Genomic DNA, 15,533 nt, shown 5'->3' with positions numbered 1-15,533 from the left:
CATCTGAGTCTCATTGAAGGTCCTTGCCTGAGGGCATACTCAGTCTGAGGTTAATCCTATCACCAGCCCTCAGAGCTCCAGGAAGCCACGGCCCCTCCCCCCTCAGAGTGCTGGCTCTTCCAGCAGGCTGAGGCACAGAAACAAGGGCCAAGCCATTGAAGGGACAATCTGCTTAGGGCTAAAACCTCTGAAAGCCAGACAGAGATAAGAAAAGCTAATCCTCCCCACTCAGAAAGAGATGGCAAACTCCACAGAAGCACAAAAAAACCCCAAAATTCCAAAAAAAAAAAAAACCAAGAAGAAGGGGGCGACTTTGGACACATTTTATGGAGCAAAAATATAAAACACAGAGGAGATAGAAGAGGAAACACAAGCAAATGCTTTGAAACCTTCCAAAGGACATGGAAACTCTCCACAAACCCATGAAGAATATGAATCAGAAATGATTAAAAAGATGGAAGCCTTCTGGGAGGAAAAATGGGAAATAATGCAAAAGAAATTCACGCATCTACAAAACCAGTTTGACCATACTGAAAAGGAAAACCAGGCTTTAAAGCAAGAACTAATAAAGCAAAGCCAAAACACCAAGAAATTAGAAGAGAACATAAAATATCTCACTGACAAGGTGACAGATTTGGAAAATAGAGGGAGAAGAGATAATTTAAGAATAATTGGACTTCCAGAAAAGCCAGAAATAAACAGCAAACTCGACATCATAATACAAGATATAATCAAAGAAAATTGCCCAGAGATTCTACAACGAGGGGGCAATACAGCCACTGACAGAGCTCACAGAACACCCTCTACACTAAACCCCCAAAAGACAACTCCCAGGAATGTAATTGCCAAATTCCAAAGCTCTCAAACAAAAGAAAAAATCCTACAAGAAGCCAGAAAAAGACAATTTAGATATAAAGGAATGCCAATCAGGGTCACACAAGACCTTGCAATTTCTACTCTGAATGATCATAAGGCATGGAACATGATCTTCAGAAAGGCAAGAGAGCTGGGTCTTCAACCAAGAATCAGCTACCCAGCAAAACTGACTATATACTTCCAAGGGAAAGTATGGGCATTCAACAAAATAGAAGATTTTCAAGTTTTTGCAAAGAAAAGACCAGAGTTCTGTGGAAAGTTCAACACTGAAAAACAAAGAACATGGAATACCTGAAAATATGAAGGAAAGGGAAAAGGAGAAAAATGTTATCTTCTTCTTTTACTCAAACTCTCTTCTATAAGGACTACATTTATATCAATCTATGTATACTACTAACATGTGGGGAAAATGTAATGTGTAAATAGGGGGAAAAGAAAGACCAAATAGAATATAATCTTTCTCACACAAAGATTCACATGGGAAGGGGAGGGGAAGGAAACTCCTATAGGAAGGAGAGGAAGAGAATTTTTACTTAAACCTTAATCTCAGGGAAATCACCTCTGAGAGGGAAAAACACCCAGGTCCATTGGGATCTTGAATTCTATCTTACCCAACCAGGGTAGGGAGAAGGGAAAACCAAGGGGGGAGGGGGGAGGGAAAACAAAAGGGGAGGGAAAGAGAGGGGGGAGGGGGAGGGAACAAAAAGGGAGGGACTAAAAAAGGAAACATATCAAGGGAGGGGACAAGGGGGGCTGATTTAAAGTAAATCACTGGACTAAAAGGTAGAGCTGAAGAAGAAAAGGTTAGAATTAGGGAAGGATATCATAATGCCAGGGAATCCACAAATGACAGTCATAACTTTGAACGTGAATGGGATGAACTCACCCATAAAACGTAGACGAATAGCAGAATTGATTAGAATCCAAAACCCTACCATATGTTGTCTTCAAGAAACACACATGAGACAGGTAGACACCCACAAGGTCAGAATTAAAGGATGGAGTAAGACCTTCTGGGCCACAACTGACAGAAAGAAGGCAGGAGTGGTAATCATGATATCTGATAAAGCCAAAGCAAAAATAGACCTGATCAAAAGGGATAGGGAAGGTAATTATATTTTGTTAAAAGGGACTTTAGATAATGAGGAAATATCACTAATCAACATGTATGCACCAAATAATATAGCACCCAAATTTCTAATGGAGAAACTAGGAGAATTGAAGGAAGAAATAGACAGTAAAACCATATTAGTGGGAGACTTAAACCAACCATTATCAAATTTAGATAAATCAAATAAAAAAATAAATAAGAAAGAGGTAAAAGAAGTGAATGAAATCTTAGAAAAATTAGAATTAATAGACATATGGAGAAAAATAAATAGGAATAAAAAGGAATACACCTTCTTCTCAGCACCACATGGCACATTCACAAAGATTGACTATACATTAGTTCACAGAAATATGGCACACAGATGCAGAAAAGCAGAAATAATAAATGCAGCCTTTTCAGATCACAAGGCAATAAAAATAATGTTCAGTAATGGTACATGGAAAACCAAATCAAAAACTAATTGGAAATTAAACAATATGATACTCCAAAATTGTTTAGTTAGAGAAGAAATCATAGAAACAATTAACAATTTCATTGAGGAAAATGACAATGGCGAGACATCCTTTCAAACCTTTGGGATGCAGCCAAAGCTATAATCAGAGGTAAATTCATATCCCTGAGTGCATATATCAACAAACTAGGGAGAGCAGGGATCAATCAATTGGAAATGCAAATAAAAAAACTAGAAAATGATCAAATTAAAAAACTCCAGCAGAAAACCAAACTAGAAATCCTAAAAATTAAGGGAGAAATTAATAAAATTGAAAGTGATAGAACTATTGATTTAATAAATAAGACTAGAAGCTGGTACTTTGAAAAAACAAACAAAATAGACAAAGTACTGGTCAATCTAATTAAAAAAAGGAAGGAAGAAAAGCAAATTCATAGCATTAAAGATGAAAAGGGGGACAGTACCTCCGATGAAGATGAAATTAAGGCAATCATTAGAAATTACTTTGCCCAATTATATGGCAATAAATACACCAATTTAGGAGAAATGGATGAATATATACAAAAATACAAACTGCCTAGACTAACAGAAGAGGAAATAGAATTCTTAAATAATCTCATATCAGAAAATGAAATCCAACAAGCCATCAAAGAACTTTCTAAGAAAAAATCCCCAGGGCCTGATGGATTCACCAGTGAATTCTATCAAACATTCAGAGAACAGTTAATCCCAATACTATACAAACTATTTGACATAATAAGCAAAGAGGGAGTTCTACCAAACTCCTTTTATGACACAAACATGGTACTGATTCCAAAACCAGGCAGGTCAAAAACAGAGAAAGAAAACTATAGATCAATCTCCCTAATGAATATAGATGCAAAAATCATAAATAGGATACTAGCAAAAAGACTCCAGCAAGTGATCAGAAGGGTCATCCACCATGATCAAGTAGGATTTATACCAGGGATGCAAGGCTGGTTCAATAGTAGGAAAACCATCCACATAATTGACCACATCAACAAGCAAACCAACAAGAACCACATGATTATCTCAATAGACACAGAAAAAGCCTTTGATAAAATACAACACCCATTCCTATTAAAAACACGAGAAAGCATAGGAATAGAAGGGTCGTTCCTAAAAATAATAAACAGTATATATCTAAAACCATCAGCTAATATCATCTGCAATGGGGATAAACTAGATGCATTCCCAATAAGATCAGGAGTGAAACAAGGATGCCCATTATCACCTCTACTATTTAACATTGTACTAGAAACACTAGCAGTAGCAATTAGAGAAGAAAAAGAAATTGAAGGCATCAAAATAGGCAAGGAGGAGACCAAGTTATCACTCTTTGCAGATGACATGATGGTCTACTTAAAGAATCCTAGAGATTCAACCAAAAAGCTAATTGAAATAATCAACAACTTTAGCAAAGTTGCAGGATACAAATAAACCCACATAAGTCATCAGCTTTTCTATATATCTCCAACACAGCTCAGCAGCAAAAACTAGAAAGAGAAATCCCATTCAAAATCACCTTAGACAAAATAAAATACCTAGGAATCTATCTCCCGAGTCAAACACAGGAACTATATGAACACAACTACAAAACACCCTCCACACAACTAAAACTAGACTTGAGCAATTGGAAAAACATTAACTGCTCATGGATAGGACAAGCCAATATAATAAAAATGACCATCCTACCCAAACTTATTTATCTATTTAGTGCCATACCCATGGAACTCCCAAAATATTTCTTTACTGATTTAGAAAAAAACCATAACAAAGTTCATCTGGAATAACAAAAGATCAAGGATATCCAGGGAAATAATGAAAAAAAAACACATATGATGGGGGCCTTGCAGTCCCAGACCTTAAACTATATTACAAAGCAGCAGCCATCAAAACAATTTGGTACTGGCTAAGAGACAGAAAGGAAGATCAGTGGAATAGACTGGGGGAAAGCGACCTCAGCAAGACAGTATACGATAAATCCAAAGATCCCAGCTTTTGGGACAAAAATCCACTATTCGATAAAAAACTGCTGGGAAAACTGGAAGACAGTGTGGGAGAGATTAGGTTTGGATCAACACCTCACACCCTACACCGAGATAAATTCAAAATGGGTGAATGACTTAAACATAAAGAAGGAAACCATAAGTAAATTGGGTAAACACAGAATAGTATACATGTCAGACCTTTGGGAGGGCAAAGACTTTAAAACCAAACAAACATAGAATCACGAAATATAAAATAAATAATTTTGACTAAATCAAATTAAAAAGCTTTAGTACAAACAAAACCAATGTAACTAAAATCAGAAGGAAAACAACAAATTGGGAAAAAATCTTCATAGAAACCTCTGACAAAGGTTTAATTACTCAAATTTATAAAGAGCTAAATCAATTGTACAAAAAATCAAGCCATTCTCCAATTGATAAATGGGCAAGGGAAATGGATAGGCAGTTCTCAGATAAAGAAATCAAAACTATTAATAAGCACATGAAGAAGTGTTCTAAATCTCTTATAATCAGAGAGGTGCAAATCAAAACAACTCTGAGGTATCACCTCACACCTAGCAGATTGACTAACATGACAGCAAAGGAAAGTAATGAATGCTGGAGGGGATGTGGCAAAGTAGGGACACTAATTCATTGCTGGTGGAGTTGTGAATTGATCCAACCATTCTGGAGGGCAATTTGGAACTATGCCCAAAGGGCGACAAAAGAATATCTACCCTTTGATCCAGCCATAGCACTGCTGGGTCTGTACCCCAAACAGATAATGGACAAAAAGTCTTGTACAAGAATATTCATAGCTGCGCTCTTTGTGGTGGCCAAAAATTGGAAAACGAGGGGATGCCCATCAACTGGGGAATGGCTGAGCAAATTGTGGTATATGTTGGTGATGGAATACTATTGTGCTAAAAGGAATAATAAAGTGGAGGAGTTCCATGGAGACTGGAACAACCTCCAGGAAGTGATGCAGAGCGAGAGGAGCAGAACCAGGAGAACATTGTACACAGAGACTGATACACTGTGGTATGATCGAACATAATGGACTTCTCCATTAGTGGCGGTGTAATGTCCCTGAATAATCTGCAGGGATCCAGCAGAAAAAACACTATTCATAAGCAGAGGATTAACTGTGGGAGTGGAAACACCGAGGAAAAGCAACTGCCTGACTACAGTGGTTGAGGGGAAATGACAGAGGAGAGACTCTAAAGGAAACCGTAATGCAAATATTAACAACATAGCAATGGGTTCGAATCAAGAACACATGTGATACCCAGTGGAATCACGCGTCGGCTACGGGGGTTGGGGGGGGAGGAAAAGAAAATGATCTTTGTCTTTAATGAATAATGCTTGGAAATGATCAAATAAAATATTATAAAATTAAAAAAAAAAGCTTTCTGACTGTTCTTCCTCTATATGAGAGATCTTTGTTCAGTGACCAGTGAGCACCCATACTACTAGAGGAATGGATGATACCATTTCTGACATTCTTGCCAGAAACAAAACCGGTGGAGAGAAAGAAAACTGAACAACAGCAAAGATAACAAAGGCATGGGGCAAAAACCCTACACTTATTAATGCTTGAAAAGGAAACTGAGAAAACATCAATAATGACTGACCTATATGTTTACCCTACTATATATATAACAACTTTTATAGGTCATTTATTTACACATGAAGCAAGCATACCTTTGATGAGGGTATTAGGAGGAAACAAGTTGTCTTTTGCAAATGCTGTTAAACAATGGAACTTAGCTTTATCATTGCAGCATGTTTATTAGTTTGTTGATTATTTTTTAAAAAAACATAACAAGATCCATCTGGAACAAAATACCACCTTTACAAGTTCTTTTAAAAGAAGGTGTTTCCTATTCATCCATAAATGTTATTCAAGATTCCTTGGAAAATATAACAACAAATAATGCCAGAATTTAATAATTGTATTTCCAGGTGATTTAAATATAATGGTAAATATCTGGTGCATTCTGTCAGTCTGTATTTTGACGTTTATTTCCAAAGCCGCTGAGTATTTTTCTTGTGTGATTTGCTCAATTATGATATTTAGTATCTCTGTTTATCATGCTTTTTGCCTAGGGAACCCAATATGCCTCAGATTATCTTGCTAGCATCTCTCTTTAAGTCAGTTGCTTTAGTCTGTGCACAACTCAAGTTTTCTAATTTTGCTGTCTTTAGATTTTGCTCTTCTGTTTGTCAGCCCATCTCTGCATGTTTGTATTGTCTTTGCCATTTTCTTTTTCAGTGTTACTGTTTTATTAAGATGTTTCCCCTGTCTCTTCTATGACATCAGTTTTGTCTGCCTTCATGAATTCCTCGTGAAAATCTCTAATTTCCCCCCTAATTATCTCCTTTTAATTATCAATTAAGTTTCTCAGTCACTCTGAAGGTTCTTTTGGTCCTTTAATTTGTATTCCTCAAGGTATAGTTATTATTAGTGCAATTATTAGGTGGCTTTTTGGTTTTTTAACTTATAGTCATTATTCATCATATTGGGGCCTCTTTTTTTAATTACAGATTTCTTTGATTTCTGCTAGTTTTTCTGTGAAGTTTCCCTTATGAGAATGTTCCCCTCTTTTGGGGGGGGGTGATGTTCTTTTAGTTTATTTAGTGCTTTTCTTATTGTTTTGGTGTGACTAAATCAGTGAATCAATAAATGTTTATTAAGCTCCTACAATGTTCTAGGCACTGCTCCAAGCACTGGTAATACAAAGATAGGTAAAAGACAGAAGCTGGCTGTCAAGGAGCTTACAGTCTGATGGGGGAAGACAACATAAACAGAAGCTGAAGGGGGCAGGAGGGTGCCAGACATGGGAGCATGATGCAGTCCTCTAGCCAGGGGGGGAAATGATAAAGTGATGACCCTGGACTTCCTTCCTCAGTGGAGGATCTGGAAGTAGCTCTTCTCCAATGTGTACCCACCACCTTCTCCAGTGAGAAGGAACAGGGGACCTTAAGGGCAAGGGCTGCTGAGGAGGTTTGAGACTGAGTTGATGTAATCTTGCAGGAATATCTACTTTTAGAGACAATCATGAAGTCCTGGAGAGCAAGCAGGTGGGAAATGGAGATAATGGGGTTTTGGCATAATCTCTCTGCTGAAAGTTCCCCAAGCTGTTAGGTTTAAATTCCTTTCTTTAGAATTGGCAAAGATATTGGATATATTATCTAGATTGTTCCTTTATTTTACAGATGAGAAACTTAATCTAGAATAATAAAATTATTTTCCCCATAGTCACATGGGCAGTTGTTTTCAGTGCCTTGAATGGAAATGGTCATTTTAAAAACTGTTATCTGGATAAGAAGATTCCAAGGTCATCCACTGCATTCTGGGTCATCATCAGTAGTCCTGGCTTTTGTCTTCAGCTTCATTTAAATCCCATACATATACAAGTTAAGACATCACCCCATGATGTCATTGGTCCTCTCCAAAAGGATGGCCAAAGGAAGCTAGATAAGGGGCAACCTAAAAAGGAAGGAATGGAATTGTATTCTAAACACTACAGTAGTGATCACCAATCTTCCAGTCCTGATATTATTATTGTTGCTATTTCTTTCTCTTCCCTTTAATGTAAACCTTCATACACAAATTGGTATTCATTCTGTTTTATTACTCCATGTCTTACACAAAGTCATATAATGTGAGAGCTGAAAGGATCCTTAGAGAACTTAAAAAAAAAAATTAAACCCTTTCAGATATAGAAATGTTTGAGGTTTTTGTTTTTTTTTTACATAGCACAGAATACTGGCAGGACCCAGTTACTCTCATATTTCATCCTCAAGGGACATAATACTCAAAGGAGATACAATCACAAGTGCAGTTGGTGCCAAGTTATATTCAACCCTTTGTGCTTTCTGTTGCCACTGTCCACTTCAGTTTCTAAATGATGGTCCCTCGTGTTCTTTATGTGACTTCTAGGGCACTGATTATGTTGCATTTCCAGCTTTATGATGTAAAGGTTCAGGGATAGATGCTATTTGGAAACCTTTACTTTGACATTGCAATAGCCCCACACAATCAATGAGCAAAGGCTCTGGGTACTTACTTCCCCCAACCCTAGCTTAAGATATTGAGGTGGGAAAATAAGGCAGAATTGATGCCCACTGATCAACATTGAGAACAAAACTAACACTACCTTAGATATGTCTAGTGTTTCTTTTAAAAACAAGGGATCTTCAGGTGAGGTCATAGATCTTGTCCTGAAAAATGGAATTTTCTTTAAAAAAAATTTTGTTTTAATATAATTGGCTTCCTTTGTAATGGTATGTATTTTATTTTATTCATTTAGAAATATCACTCTGAGAAGAGTTCAACAGGTTTCATCAGGCTGCCAAGGGGGTCCAGGACATAAAAGAAGTTAAAAGCCCCCATTCTAAGAAGTTCTATGGATAACTTCTCTTTTTCCTCACAATAATCCTGAGACAAAAGAAAAAAAAATCACTGATGTGCTCTGATTCTAGAGGATGATAAAGTGAATAGACCCATCAGGTTACCTCACTTTCCTTAACTCTTGCAGTCTGTAATAGAGTTGGAAGCCTCGTTACCTTGTTTATTTATTTGGGAAATGTGTCAGGGAAGAGTTTTCTCCAGTGTTTAGAGTTTGAAAGTGTCAAAGAAAATTTTCTTTGCAGAATTTACGTAATAGATTCATTATCTTTTGTTCGGCACCAGAAGGTTGTGCAAGATCCTTTCATTTAAGTCCCATTTCTCCTTATGCTAGAGGCTGAGAGTGTATAAGTTTGAATGTTAATGGAGTGATTGCACTGTGCTTTGATTGAGAGACCAACAAAACTTCTTTAAGAAGGATTGATTTTATGCAGGTAAATATAATAATTAAAGCACTCACTATTTTGTGGTATCTTGTTGATGCATTTCTGTTTGGTTGGATATCTAACTTGCCAACGTGCAGAAATGCTACAGTCTTCATGGAAGCAAAAGAAAGTTTCTGGTTGATAGAGAGGAGAATTTTAATGAATCAGAAATCATTTCTACCTTTTCCTATGCAATATTATTGGTCTGGTCCTCTTTTCTTAGAATCATGAACTTTCAGAGCTGGAGGGGACCTTAGAGTTCATTCCCCTCTTAACTTTGCTTCTGATTTTCTTGCCTTTGCCACCCACCTAAGTGCCTGGGACCACGTTGTCCAGCAACTTTCCTACTATGGAAGATCCCTCCAACTTGCTACTTTCCTACTGCCATGGTGTGTTCCTTTTGGGAACTTGATTTTGAAGAGGGGCTCTAGTTGTTTATTCTTCTTTCCCCTTCCATGTTTGCTTCTAACTTTATAAACTGTGACACTATGCTTCCATTCACAAACCTCCTTCCTTCCCCCTTCCACCTCTACTACTTTTCAACTTCTTTTGTCTTCACCCATTAGAGAGTAAGCTTCTTGAAGGCAGGAGATAGCTTTCTATTTCCTTGCATTTGTATCCCCAGTGTTTAGCACAGTGTCTTGCATATACTAAGTGCTTAATGTTTATTATATTACCTAACCTTGCCACTTAGTCAAGCCTCATTTTACAAATGAGGAAACAGGTCTCGAGAGTGAGGTGGCCTGGGTCAAGTGGAAAAATCAGGAGCAGTGCCCAGGCCTCCTGATTTCTAGTCCAAAACTCTTTTTGCATTCTTCTGCTTTTAGTGCCACTGTAATTTGGAAAGAGATCCCTGTTCATGTCAAAGGAATGTCTTTTCCTTGAAAGAGAATTCCATTGTCTTTTGTATATAATAATAATAGCTGCAAATATGTATATAGCACCTACTATGTGCTTGGCACTATGCTAAACCCTTTCTAAAGATTGTTTCATTTGATCCTTACAACAATCTTGGAGGTGGGTACTATTATTATTCCCACTTTATAGATGAGGAAACTAAGGCAGAGAGAGGTTAAGTAACTTGCCCAGGGTCACATAGCCTAGGGATCATACTATCCGTATGGTTTTCTTGGCAAAGATACTGAAATAGTTTGCAAGTTCCTTCTCCAGTGTTATAAGGCTAAAACAGAGGTTAAGTGACTTGCCCAAGGTCATGTAGTTGGTAAATGTTTGAGGTCTAATTTGAACTCAAGTCTGGCTCTCTATCCATTGTTCCATCTACTATACCTAGCTAGTAGGTTTTTAGATACTTTTTGAATGAACAAATGGGACAGGAATTAGAGGAGAAGTATGTAGAGGATATCTATTGCCCAAAGAATGGTATAGATCAGTTTTGCCAAGAGATGACAACCAGGAGTCAATTTTTTATCCTAAGAGACCTTTTAGGAAAATGTTAAAAGCCAACTCTTTCCCCCACCTCCCTCTCCTAGCATAGAAAAATAAACAGATTAACACTCAGGGGTAGAAAGATGTTGGGGCAAAGCTATCTCTTAACCGCCTAGGTCCTCCTCCAGGCACAACCATGTTATTGTCTCCACACTAGCAGTGCCCCTGAAGTTTTCCCAGGTGGCATTGCAGGAGTGGGGGGGGGACTACAGCTTGCCCTCCCCATTGTTCTTTGACTTGGCTTTGAGAGCCATTTCAAAGAAAGGTTAATAAAGACTTTTTATTTGAGTGAAGGCTTGTGATCATTTACTGATAGGATCATTTGTTTTCTGTCTGGCACTCGGGTTGTGGGGCAAGGTCCCTGTGGACCCCTGGGACTGAGTTCTACCTGGCAGGAAGCATCTCCACTCTTTGCCTTGTCACTTGATCTGAGATGAAAGAAGCATGCTTCTTTTCCAAGGAATGCTGAAGAAAGACACTAACTCTAGTCCTCTGGGGAGTAGACAGGATGCCTGCTGTACCTCGGTTTGGGGCATTAACATTGAACTCCTCTCTGAGCAGCTAAAACATTAGGGACAGATTTTTAGTTCTGACCAGGCTGCAGGGAGGAGAGCACAGCAATTGGAGTGGGGAGATGAGAGTGGAGTGAGAGTGTGTGTGTGTGTAGGAGGTTATGCCTTAAAAACAGTTTCAGATGAAAGATCGCGGGAGAAGATACAGTTACCTCTTTTCAGGCTCTCTACAAACAGGTGCCAAGTTCAGCGCCGTGTCTGGATTGCCTGTAAAAAATCCAGTCTTCTATAATTTATTTGGGGTGTAAGAAAATATGTCTAATTGGATAGCAAGTCCTTGATAAGATATTGATAGTGGTTGTGTGTCAATGTTGACTTGAGGCATTTGATCAGGCCAGCCCAATAAAATCAGTGCGCAGTTGGAGTTGCCTTGTCATTGACCTGGGAAGGAAGTTCCAAAGTGAGTCCTCTGTGGGGGCAGTAGGGTTCCCCTCTCCCACCCAGCCACAATGATTATCCAGCTCCCCTGGTTCGCCTGCCTGTGGGGGCTTAACTGGTGTCTGCAATCTGGTGCCATGCTGATTTAGTAATCCTTGATCTTAGCTGAACATGATCACAGCCCTCGCTCCTCTTTAGAAGGGATAGGCTTACTGCTAATTGACAGGCTTTGGCGTCCCCCCAAAAGGATGTGAGTGGTGAGAAGCAGGCACTAATACAGCAACACAGGATGGGGCTGACAAGTTAATTCGGGAAAAATCCTACTTGGCAAAACCATACCAGGAAGGACTTTGTCTTTCTTCCCCCTTTCTTAGAACAGTGGCGGGCAGTGTCCATTTTCACTCTGGACTGGGACAGTTTGAATTTAAGAAAATTAGAAGTCCAGGCCTCTTCGCTGGCCACATCGGCAACTGCCCTGTCTATGTGGACATGTGTAGATTGTTGCGCTTTGCCTTTTCCTCATTTCCTCCTGCACAGTAACCAAGCTGGCCTGTCCTGAGCTCTCCTAGAGAAATATCCGAATCAGAGTTTACAAATTCCTTTAACAGGCATTTATGAAATGCTGGCAAGGTACGTCTTTGCTAGGTGCCGGGGATGCAAGCAGCTTATGTTATATTGTTGTGTCTTTTTTTAAAATATATTTTATTTGATCATTTCCAAGCATTATTCGTTAAAGACATAGATCATTTTCTTTTCCTCCCCCCTCTTCCCCCCATAGCCGATGCGTAAGTCCACTGGGCATTAGATGTTTTCTTGATTTGAACCCATTGCTTTGTTGATAGTATTTGCATTAGAGTGTTCATTTAGAGTCTATCCTCTGTCATGTCCCCTCAACCTCTGTATTCAGGCAGTTGCTTTTTCTCGGTGTTTCCACTCCCATAGTTTATCCTTTGCTTATGAATGGTGTTTTTTTCTCCTGGATCCCTGCAAGTTGTTCAGGGACATTACACCACCACTAATGGAGAAGTCCATTACCTTCGATTATACCACAGTGTATTAGTCTCTGTGTACAATGTTCTCCTGGTTCTGCTCCTCTCGCTCTGCATCACTTCCTGGAGGTTGTTTCAGTCTCCATGGAACTCCTCCACTTTATTATTCCTTTGAGCACAATAGTACTCCATCACCAACATATACCACAGTTTGTTCAGCCATTCCCCAATTGAAGGGCATTCCCTCGTTTTCCAGTTTTGGGCCATCACAAAGAGCGCAGCTATGAATATTTTTGTACAAGTCTTTGTGTCCATTATCTCTTTGGGGTACAGACCCAGCAGTGCTATGGCTGGGTCAAAGGGTAGATATTCTTTTGTCACCCTTTGGGCATAGTTCCAAATTGCCCTCCAGAATGGTTGGATCAATTCACAACTCCACCAGCAATGAATTAATGTCCCTACTTTGCCACATCCCCTCCAGCATTCATTACTTTCCTTTGCTGTTATGTTAGCCAATCTGCTAGGTGTGAGGTGATACCTCAGAGTTGTTTTGATTTGCATCTCTCTGATTATAAGAGATGTAGAACACTTCTTCATGTGCTTGTTAATAGTTTTGATTTCTTTATCTGAGAACTGCCTATCCATTTCCCTTGCCCATTTATCAATTGGAGAATGGCTTGATTTTTTGTACAATTGATTTAGCTCATTATAAATATGAGTAATTAAACCTTTGTCAGAGGTTTCTATGAAGATTTTTTCCCAATTTGTTGTTTTCCTTCTGATTTTAGTTATATTGGTTTTGTTTGTACAAAAGCTTTTTAGTTTGATGTAGTCAAAATTATTTATTTTACATTTTGTGATTCTTTCTATATCTTGCTTGGTTTTAAAGCCTTTCCCCTCCCAAAGGTCTGACATGTATACTATTCTGTGTTTACCCAATTTACTTATGGTTTCCTTCTTTATGTTTAAGTCACTCACCCATTTTGAATTTATCTTGGTGTAGGGTGTGAGGTGTTGATCTATTCCTAGTCTCTCCCACACTGTCTTCCAATTTTCCCAGCAGTTTTTATCGAATAGTGGAGTTTTGTCCCAAAAGCTGGGATCTTTGGGTTTATCGTATACTGTCTTGCTGAGGTCGCTTTCCCCCAGTCTATTCCACTGATCTTCCTTTCTGTTTCTTAGCCAGTACCAAATTGTTTTGATGACTGCTGCTTTGTAATATAGTTTAAGGTCTGGGACTGCAAGGCCCCCATCATATGTGTTTTTTTTTTCATTATTTCCCTGGATATCCTTGATCTTTTGTTCTTCCAAATGAACTTTGTTATGGTTTTTTCTAAATCAGTGAAGAAGTATTTTGGTAGTTCCATGGGTATGGCACTAAATAGATAAATAAGTTTGGGTAGGATGGTCATTTTTATTATATTGGCCCATCCTATCCATGAGCAGTTAATGTTTTTCCATTTGTTCAAGTCTAGTTTTAGTTGTGTGGCGAGTGTTTTGTAGTTGTGTTCATATAGTTCCTGTGTTTGTCTTGGGAGATAGATTCCTAGGTATTTTATTTTGTCTAAGGTGATTTTGAATGGGATTTCTCTTTCTATTTCTTGCTGCTGAGCTGTGTTGGAGATATATAGAAAAGCTGATGATTTATGTGGGTTTATTTTGTATCCTGCAACTTTGCTAAAGTTGTTGATTATTTCAATTAGCTTTTTGGTTGAATCTCAAGGATTCTTTAAGTAGACCATCATGTCATCCGCAAAGAGTGATAACTTGGTCTCCTCCTTGCCTATTTTGATGCCTTCAATTCCTTTATCTTCTCTAATTGCAACTGCTAGTGTTTCTAGTACAATGTCAAATAGTAGAGGTGATAATGGGCATCCTTGTTTCACTCCTGATCTTATTGGGAATGCATCTAGTTTATCCCCATTGCAGATGATATTAGCTGATGGTTTTAGATATATACTGTTTATTATTTTTAGGAATGACCCTTCTATTCCTATGCTTTCTAGTGTTTTTAATAGGAATGGGTGTTGTATTTTATCAAAGGCTTTTTCTGCATCTATTGAGATAATCATGTGGTTCTTGCTAGTTTGCTTGTTGATGTGGTCAATTATGTGGATGGTTTTCCTAATGTTGAACCAGCCCTGCATCCCTGGTATGAATCCTACTTGATCATGGTGAATGATCCTTCTGATCACTTGCTGGAGTCTTTTTGCTAGTATCCTATTTAAGATTTTTGCATCTATATTCATTAGGGAGATTGGCCTATAGTTTTCTTTCTCTGTTTTTGACCTGCCTGGTTTTGGAATCAGTACCATGCTTGTGTCGTAAAAGGAGTCTGGTAGAACTCCCTCTTTGCTTATTATGTCAAATAGTTTGTATAGTATTGGGATTAACTGTTCTCTGAATGTTTGATAGAATTCACAGGTGAATCCATCAGGCCCTGGGGATTTTTTCTTAGGAAGTTCTTTGATGGCTTGATGGATTTCAATTTCTGATATGGGATTATTTAAGAATTCTATTTCCTCTTCTGTTAGTCTAGGCAGTTTGTATTTTTGTATATATTCATCCATTTCTCCTAAATTGGTGTATTTATTGCCATATAATTGGGCAAAGTAATTTCTAATGATTGCCTTAATTTCCTCTTTATCGGAGGTGCTGTCCCCCTTTTCATCTTTGATGCTATTAATTTGCTTTTCTTCCTTCCTTTTTTTAATTAGATTGACCAGTACTTTGTCTATTTTGTTTGTTTTTTCAAAGTACCAGCTTCTTGTCTTATTTATTAAATCAATAGTTCTATCACTTTCAATTTTATTAATTTCTCCCTTAATTTTTAGGATTTCTAGTTTGGTTTTCTGCTGG

This window comes from Monodelphis domestica, chromosome 8 (assembly GCF_027887165.1).
Source record: "Monodelphis domestica isolate mMonDom1 chromosome 8, mMonDom1.pri, whole genome shotgun sequence".
In the NCBI taxonomy this organism is placed as follows: Eukaryota; Metazoa; Chordata; class Mammalia; order Didelphimorphia; family Didelphidae; genus Monodelphis; species Monodelphis domestica.
This window is presented reverse-complemented; position numbering follows the sequence as displayed.